This window comes from Myotis davidii, unplaced genomic scaffold, assembly GCF_000327345.1.
Source record: "Myotis davidii unplaced genomic scaffold, ASM32734v1 scaffold528, whole genome shotgun sequence".
NCBI lineage: Eukaryota > Metazoa > Chordata > Mammalia > Chiroptera > Vespertilionidae > Myotis > Myotis davidii.
In genome coordinates, this window is record NW_006299388.1 from 137,113 (window position 1) to 145,696 (window position 8,584).

Sequence of the window (8,584 nt, forward strand, 5' to 3'; positions counted from 1 at the left end):
CTGCTGGGATGCCAGAGGCATGTCTGATTGCCAGCTTAGGCCAAATCCCCTGGGGAGCAGGCCTAAGCCAGCAAGTGGTCACCCCCGAGGGGTCCCAGACTTCGAGAGGGCACAGGCCGGGCTGAGGGACCCCCCCTTTCCCCGAGTGCCCAAATTTTTGTGCACTGGGCCTCTAGTTGGAGTATAAAATGGTATAGCCACCCTGGGAAACGTATATTGCAGTTTTTCACAAAACAAACATACACATACCATACAACCTAGCAATTGCATTCTTGGTCATTTATCCCAGACAAATGAAAAGTTATGTCTACACAAAAACTTGTGAGTTTTCTAGCAGCTTTATTCATAATATCCAGTAACTGGAAACAGTTCAGATGTACTTCTATTGGTATAGCTAAACAAACTGGGGCATATCCACACTATGAACTACTAGTCAACAATGAAATATACACACGATAACCTAGATAAACCTCCAAGGAATTGTGATGAATGAAAAAAGCCAATCCCCAGAGGTCACATACCACATGATTCTATATACATAATATTTGAAAGAATAAAAATTTTAAAAAGATTAAACTAGTAGTTTTCCAGGAGTTGGGGTGGGTGGGAAAAGGTAGATATGTCTGTAAAAGGGTATCACGGGAATGCCTTGTGATATAGAACTTCTCTGCATCTTGGATGTGGTGGTAGACACACAAAATTGGATTGAACAAGACACACTCGCAAATATTATTGAAACTGGAGACATCTCAAGTCAGTGTACTCAATTAATGACAATTTCCTGGTTGTAATACCGTACTATATGCAAGATCGGGGGGTAACTTGGTAAAAAGTATATGGGATCTTTGTATATTATTTCTTACAACTGCATGTAAATCTAAAGTTATAAGAAACATTTTCTAGAAAAGTGAGCTAACTATATTTTCAAAAACAAAAACTGAGAAAATATGTTACCAGCAGAAACATCAAATACCAATGACCCAAGATGGTAGCTTAGAGATCCAAGAAGTAATGAAGAACAAAAATAGTAAATCTATTGGTAAATCAAAGTAAATATTAACTGCATTCATAAATAGTAATGTCATGTAAAGTCAACAATATACAGAGTATTAAATTATACAGCAACAATAAAAATCAAGTCATGAGAATAACTGATGTTAAAGGGTTCAAGCAAGAAGTATGAACTAAAGATAACAAGGATCATTTCATAATAACAATAGATTCAAGCCACCAGGAAGAGATACATTTTTTTAAAATATATTTTATTGATTTTTTACAGAGAGGAAGGGATAGGGATAGAGAGTTAGAAACATTGATGAGAGAGAAACATCAATTCAGCTACCTCCTGCACATTTCCCACTGGGGATATGCCTGCAACCAAGGTATATGCCCTTGACCGGAATTGAACCTGGGACCCTTCCTTCCACAGGCTGACGCTCTATCCACTGAGCCAAACCATTTAGGGCAAGATAAAAATTTTAAGGTGTACAATAAACTAGATTCAAAATTTTTAAAGCAAAACTTCATAGAAATAAAAGTCGATATATCTATAGTGATAGGACAAGTCAATCATACCTCTTTCTGTAAATGACAGATCAGACAAAAATAAAACTATAGAGCTGTGCTATCCAATATAGTAGCCACTGTCCACAAGTGACAATTGAGTACTTGAAAAGTGACTAGTCCAGGCTGAGATTTTCTGTAAGCATAAAACACACACTGGATTTCAAAGATGTAGTATGAAGAATAGGCAGTGAGAAGTGGAGGCATGTGAACTGGGGAGAGGAGCTGGGGGCAGGCTGCAACCCCTGTCTTGCAATCTCAGAGCACTCTTCACAGCTGTCACTGGCCAGGCTCAGCCTCAGAAGTAGCAGTGAACCACACCTACCTTCATGATCTGATGGTAATGGTCGTGGCCACTCTGAATCAGACTTGCTGGCCTCAGGGTCTTCAGGCCCAACTCTGCCAGGCCTCAGGGAAGCTTTTGTTAATGGGCACTAACTTGTATAGCAAGATGAAAAATGATGGCTACCTAAATAACACAGAAGGCCATTAGGGGTTTTGAGGGCCCAAAAAGGATCTTCGTGGATGCAAGCTCAGCCACCTCTTTAGGCTACAGAGGTATGCAGATCCCACTCCTGTGGTGACTGCTGTGTCTCAGTTGGACAAGACCCCACCTCATGAAATTTGAGGGGACACAACTCACCCCATAACAGCTAATAAGAACATGGAAATATGGTCAACATAATTAGACGTCAGGGAAATACAAATCAAAACCACAATGGGATACCACTGCATACCCACTAGGGTAGCTACAATAAAAAAGACAGACAATAACAAATGTTGGCAAGAATGTGAATAAACTGGAACCCTCATAAACTGCTTATGGAAATGTAAAATGGTGCAGCCACTTTGTAAAACAACTTGGCTGTTTCTCAAAATGTTAAACATAGAGATACCATGTGATCCAGCAATTCTACTCGTATGTATATACTTAAGAGAAATGAAAACATATGACCACACAAAAACTTGTACTACAAATACTAGCATTACTGGTAATAGGCAAAAGGTGGAAACGATCCAGATATACACCAATTGTTGAATTTACATACAGATTATGATATATCTATACAATGGAATACTACTCAACAATGAAAAGGAGCTGCTGATAGTTAGCTACCACATGAATGAACCTCAAAAGCATTGATAACCAAATGTCAAACACGAAATGCCATATGACTTAATTTATATGAAATGACCAGAAAAGACAAACTGATATGGACAGTAAAATAAAATTGGATATTTACATGTAAAAGAATAAAACTTGACCTTATCTTACAACACCTAGAAAAATTAACTCAAAATGGATTAAAGAATTAAATATAAGACATGAAACCATGATGATTCTAGAGGAAAATATAGGAAGAAAGTTCCTTGACATGGGTCTTGGTTATGATTTTTTGGAAATCACACCTAAAGCACAAGAAACAAAATAAGAAATAAATAAGTGGGACTACACCAAACCAAAAGCCTCAGGGAAGCTTTTGCTCATGGGCACTGTCTTGTATGGCATCTGTGCAGCAAAAGAAACCGTCAACAAAGTGAAAAGACTATCTAAAGATTGGGGAAAAATATTTGAAAACCATATGTCTCATAAGGGGTTAATATCCAAAATATGTAGAGATTTGATACAACTCAATACCAAAAATAGTAATTTAAAAAATGTGCAAAGGACCTGAATGGACATTTCTCCAAAGACATACAAATGCCAACAGGTACATGAAAAGATGCTCAACATCACTAGTTATTAGGGAAATGCAAAAAAACCACAATGAGATATTACCTCACACCTGTTAGAATCACCATCATCAAAAAGATGTGGATGTGGAAAAAAAGGAAACTCTTGTGCACTGTTGGTGGGAGTGTAAATTGTTACAACTATTATGGAAAACAGTATAAAGGCTCCTCAAACAATTATAAGTAGAACTACTGTATGATCCAGCAATTCATTTCTGAGAATATATCCAAAGGAAACATCAATTCAAAAAGATATTTGCACCCTCTTGTTCATAGCAACATTATTCACAATAGCCAACTTATAGAAATAGCCTAAGTGTCCATTGATGGATGAATGGATAAAGAAGCTGTATCCCTAGCTGGTTTGGCTCAGTGGATAGAGCACCAGCCTGCAAACCAAAGGGTCCTGGGTTCAATTCCGGTCAAGAGCATGTACCTTGTTTGTAGGTGCCTCCCCACCTGGGTGCTCTTTGGGGCACATGCAGGAGGCAACCAATAGATGTGTTTCTCTCACCTCGATATTCTCTCTGTTTTCCCCTCTCTCTAAAAAATCAATAAAAAAATATCCTCGGGTGAGGATTAAAAAAAAAGAAGAAAGAGGAAGGTTGTTTTAGGGCAGGCCTCTGTGGTGGCCATGGGGCAGCACAGACACTGGGGGCATTGCTGTGCCTGCTGTGGGGTTCAGATCTCTCTCACACACACACACACACACACACACACGCATGCACACATGCACGCACACACACGGGGATATTATTTAGCCATAAAAAAGGAAAAAATCCTACCATTTGCATAGACCTTGAAGAATTTACACTGTGGAATAAGTCAGAGATAGACAAATACTGTATGATATCCTTTATATGTGGAATCTAAACAAAACTCATAGAAAAGGATCTCATTTGTGGTTACCAGAGGTGAGGGGTGGAAAGAGAATCAAAGGAAAGTGGTCAGAAGGTACAAATATTCAGTTGTAAGATAAATACTAGGGATGTAATGTACAGCATGATGATTATATTTAACAATGCTGTATGATACATAGGGAAGTTGTTAAGAGAATAGATCCTAAGAGTTCTTATCACAAAGAAACATTTTTTCTTTCCTTTTTATTATACCTATGTGATATATAGGGAAGTTGTTAAGAGAATAGATCCTAAGAGTTCTTATCTCAAAGAAACATTTTTTTCCTTTTTATTATACCTATATGAGATGTTAACTAAACCTATTGTGCCAATCATTTCACAATATATGTAAATCAAACCATCATACTGTACACTTTAAACTTATACAGTAATATATGTAAATTATTTCTCAATAAAACTGGAAATTTTTTTAAATAATCAGTGAAAGATTCTAACACTCTTCACAAAAGAATACGTAAGAATGGCCCATAAGCAAATTAAATGATACTGGAGTCCATTAGTCATCATTGAAATACAAATTAAAACTACAAGGAGTGACGTCAGAGGAATGTGGGCATGAGAGATCCCCTTGGCATATTCACCTGAAATTTCAACAAGTTAACCAACTATAATTTAAGAAAGAAATCCCTGCTCAACACAGACGCATACCTGAGAGACCTGCTCACTGAAACATCTAAAGGTGAGCAACCAGGAATAAATGGGGAGACAAGAAAGAGAGAAGGAAGGAAAGTGCAGATGGCTCACAGACAGTTCTGCAGCTGGGAGATTGCAGCTCAGCTGGCAGGGAGAGGGGAGAAAGCCAGTGGTAACAAGCACTTCCTTTGGCAGGGAGGAACAGAGAGCTGCGGAGCTGGAGGGGTATTCCAGCATTTCGAGCAATGAGGGAATGAACAGTGTATGTGTCAGCAGATTCCTGACAGATCATGGGGTTCTGCCATCTAGCTCTCCACTAGGGGGCAAGCGGTGGTGTCTCGGACAAAGAAACAGAACCACAGAGCCCTGACACAACTTGGGACTCCCAAAACTCACCTCCTATTGCCCTTGGAGTTGGGTTCAGGAGCATATTATCTGTAAACCAAGAGCTATTACTATAGAACTGTTGCTTCCCTCTGTGACTGATCCCCAGGAGGGGTGCTTGGGGTGGCAGCCCATGGAGGTCAGGGGTCACCATACAGTGAGGGCAAAACAAACCCCACCCCCAAGCAGTGTGGCTGTACTGTCTATGGAAGCTGCAGAGGACTAAGACCAGGAGATCACAGAGGTAAAAAATCCTGCAACTCCGTGCCATCTACTGGAAAAGAGTAGAAAGACCTCTTCAGAGATAAATATGTAGGGCCAGGGGTCCTCAAACTTTTTAAACAGGGGGCCAGTTCACTGTCCCTCAGACCGTTGGAGGGCCGGACTATAGTTTAAAAAAAACTATGAGCAAATTCCTATGCACACTGCACATATCTTATTTTGAAGTAAAAAAACAAAACGGGAACAAATACAATATTTGTATTTGCATGTGGCCCGCGGGCCGTAGTTTGAGGACCCTTGATAGGCAAAGGAGGACAACAAATACCATGAAAAGCCACAATAATGAGAGTGACCAGAAAGAAAGTGAAAAAGCTCGAGAAAGCAAGCTGGAACACAAGGAAATATGTGATATAAATGACAGATTTGAAGAATGCAGTTCTGAAAATACTCAATGAGATGTGAGAAAATACAGGCAGGCAATTGAACACACTCAGAAAACAAATCAATAAACGAAAAGAGTATTTTACAAAAGAGGCTGAAACTTTAAAAAACCAATCAGAAATCCTGGAAATGAAGCATGCAGTTAAGGAGATAAAGAGTAAACTACTGAATATAGAAAACAGAGCCAACCAGATGGAGGAAAGAATTAGTGATATAGAAGATAGGAATCTAGAAATGACATAGAGGGAAGAAGAGAGGGACCTGAGCACAAAAAAATATGAACGAGCACTATAAGAACTATCTAAATCCATCAGAAAAGGCAATCTTAGAATTATAGGCATTCCGGAGGAGGGAGAGAGGAAGCATGGAACAGATAGTCTATTGAAAGAAATAGTGAATGAAAACTTCCCAAACCTATGGAAAGAACTAGATCCTTGAATCCAAGAAGCAAACAGAACACCTAGTTATGTCAATCCAAAGAGGCTATCTCCAGGCACTTGGTATTAAAGCTGTCTAAAATGATGGGAAAAAATCTCAAAGCAGCCAGGGGAAAGAAGAAAGTGACCTACAAAGGAAAACCCATTAGAATTTCATCTGACTTCTCAGCCAGAAGAGAGTGGAATCAAATATCCAAATGTCTGAGAGAAATTACCATCTACAAATAATATTCCAGCAAAATTATCCTTTAAATATGAAGGAAAAATAAAGATGTTGCCAGACATACAGAAGCTGAAGAATTTTATTACCAGAAAACTTCCATTACAGGAAAAACTCAAGGGAGTTATTCTACCTGAGACAAAGAACATGAGGTCACAACACTATGAGTAAGATCACCACAAAACTTACAGCATAAACAGGGATAATTTGTGACAACAAAAACATAAAAGGGGAGGGAGTAAGGTCTGAACTAGCAAAGGAGAATGAAGATCAGGTGCACTCAAAAGAAAAAAAAGCTACAGTATACATGCAAGTTTATTTTTAATAAACCTAATGGTAACCACACACAAAAATCCCCAAACCAGGACACATAGCTTAAAAAAGAGGAAACAGGAAAGAAGTATGGAATACCACCAAACAAAAACAACAGATAGAAACACAAAGGAAAAGAACCAATGGCAGCATAGAGCTACCAGAAAACAAAAGATAAAATGGCTATAGGAAATCCTCATACAGCAATAATTACCCTAAATGTAATGGTCTGGTTCACCAATAAAGAGGCACAGAGTAGCCCTAGCCAGTTTGGCTCAGTGGATAGAATGTCGCTTGCGGACTGAAGGGGTTCGATTCGTCAAGGGCACCTGCCCAGGTTGTGGGCTCACTCTCCAGTAGGGAGCGTGCAGGAGGCAGCCAATCAATGATTCTCTCTCATCATTGATGTTTCTCTCTCTCTCTCCCTTTTCCTTCCTCTCTGAAATAAATAAAAATATATATTTTTAAAAGAGGCACAGAGTAGCAGAGTGGATCAAAAAATAAAACCCAACTACATGCTGTCTACAAGAGACAAAGCTAGATTAGACAAAGGTAGATACAACGTAAAATGGTGGAAAATGATTCTCCAAGCAAATAACAACCACAGAAAAGCAGGGGTAACCATACTTATATCTGACAAAATAGATTTCAAGATAACAAGGACAAAGATGGACACTACATCAAGAAAACATAACACTATTTAATACACATGCACTCAACCAGGGAGCACTGAAATATATAATATTACCCTAAATGTAATGGTCTGGTTCACCAATAAAGAGGCACAGAGTAGCCCTAGCCAGTTTGGCTCAGTGGATAACCATATGCTGTCTATTAAAGACACATCTAAGCTGCAAAGACAAAGGCAGATTCAGTTAAAGGGTGGCATTTTCTAAGCAAATAACATCCACAGAAACTCATCCTGCTCCATAATTATATCAGACAAAATAGAATTAAAGATAACAAGAGACAAAAATTAACACTTTATAATGATAAAGGGAACACTACATCAAGAAAACATAACACTTTTATATGCACCCAACCAGGGAACACCAAATATATAAAACCACTACTCACAGAACTAAAGGGAAAAACAAATCAAAACACAATGGAAAATGATTCCAAGCAAATAACAACCACAGAAAAGCAGGGGTAACCATACTTATATCTGACAAAATAGATTTCAAGATAACAAGGACAAAGATGGACACTACATCAAGAAAACATAACACTATTTAATACACATGCACTCAACCAGGGAGCACTGAAATATATAAAACAGCTACTCACAGAATTAAAGGGAGAAAGAGAGCAAAACACAATCATAGTTGGGCACCTTAATACTCCATTGACAGCTCTAGATGGATTAACCAAACAGAAAATCAATAAAGAAATATTGGCCTTAAATGAAACAGTAGACCAAATGGACATAATTGACATTTATTGAACCTTTCATTCCAGAATATCAGATTATACATTTTTCTCCAGCACACATGAAATATTCTCAAGAATAGACCATATGTTGGGTCACAAAACTAGCATCAACAAATTCAAGAAGATTGAAATTATACCAAGCATATTCTCTGACCATGATGCCTTGAGAGCAACTTCAAAAAGGAAGAAACCACAAATATATGGGGATTAAACAATATGATACTAAAAAATGATTGGGTCATCCTAGTGGGTTTGGCTCAGGGCATAGAGCATTGGCCTGTGGA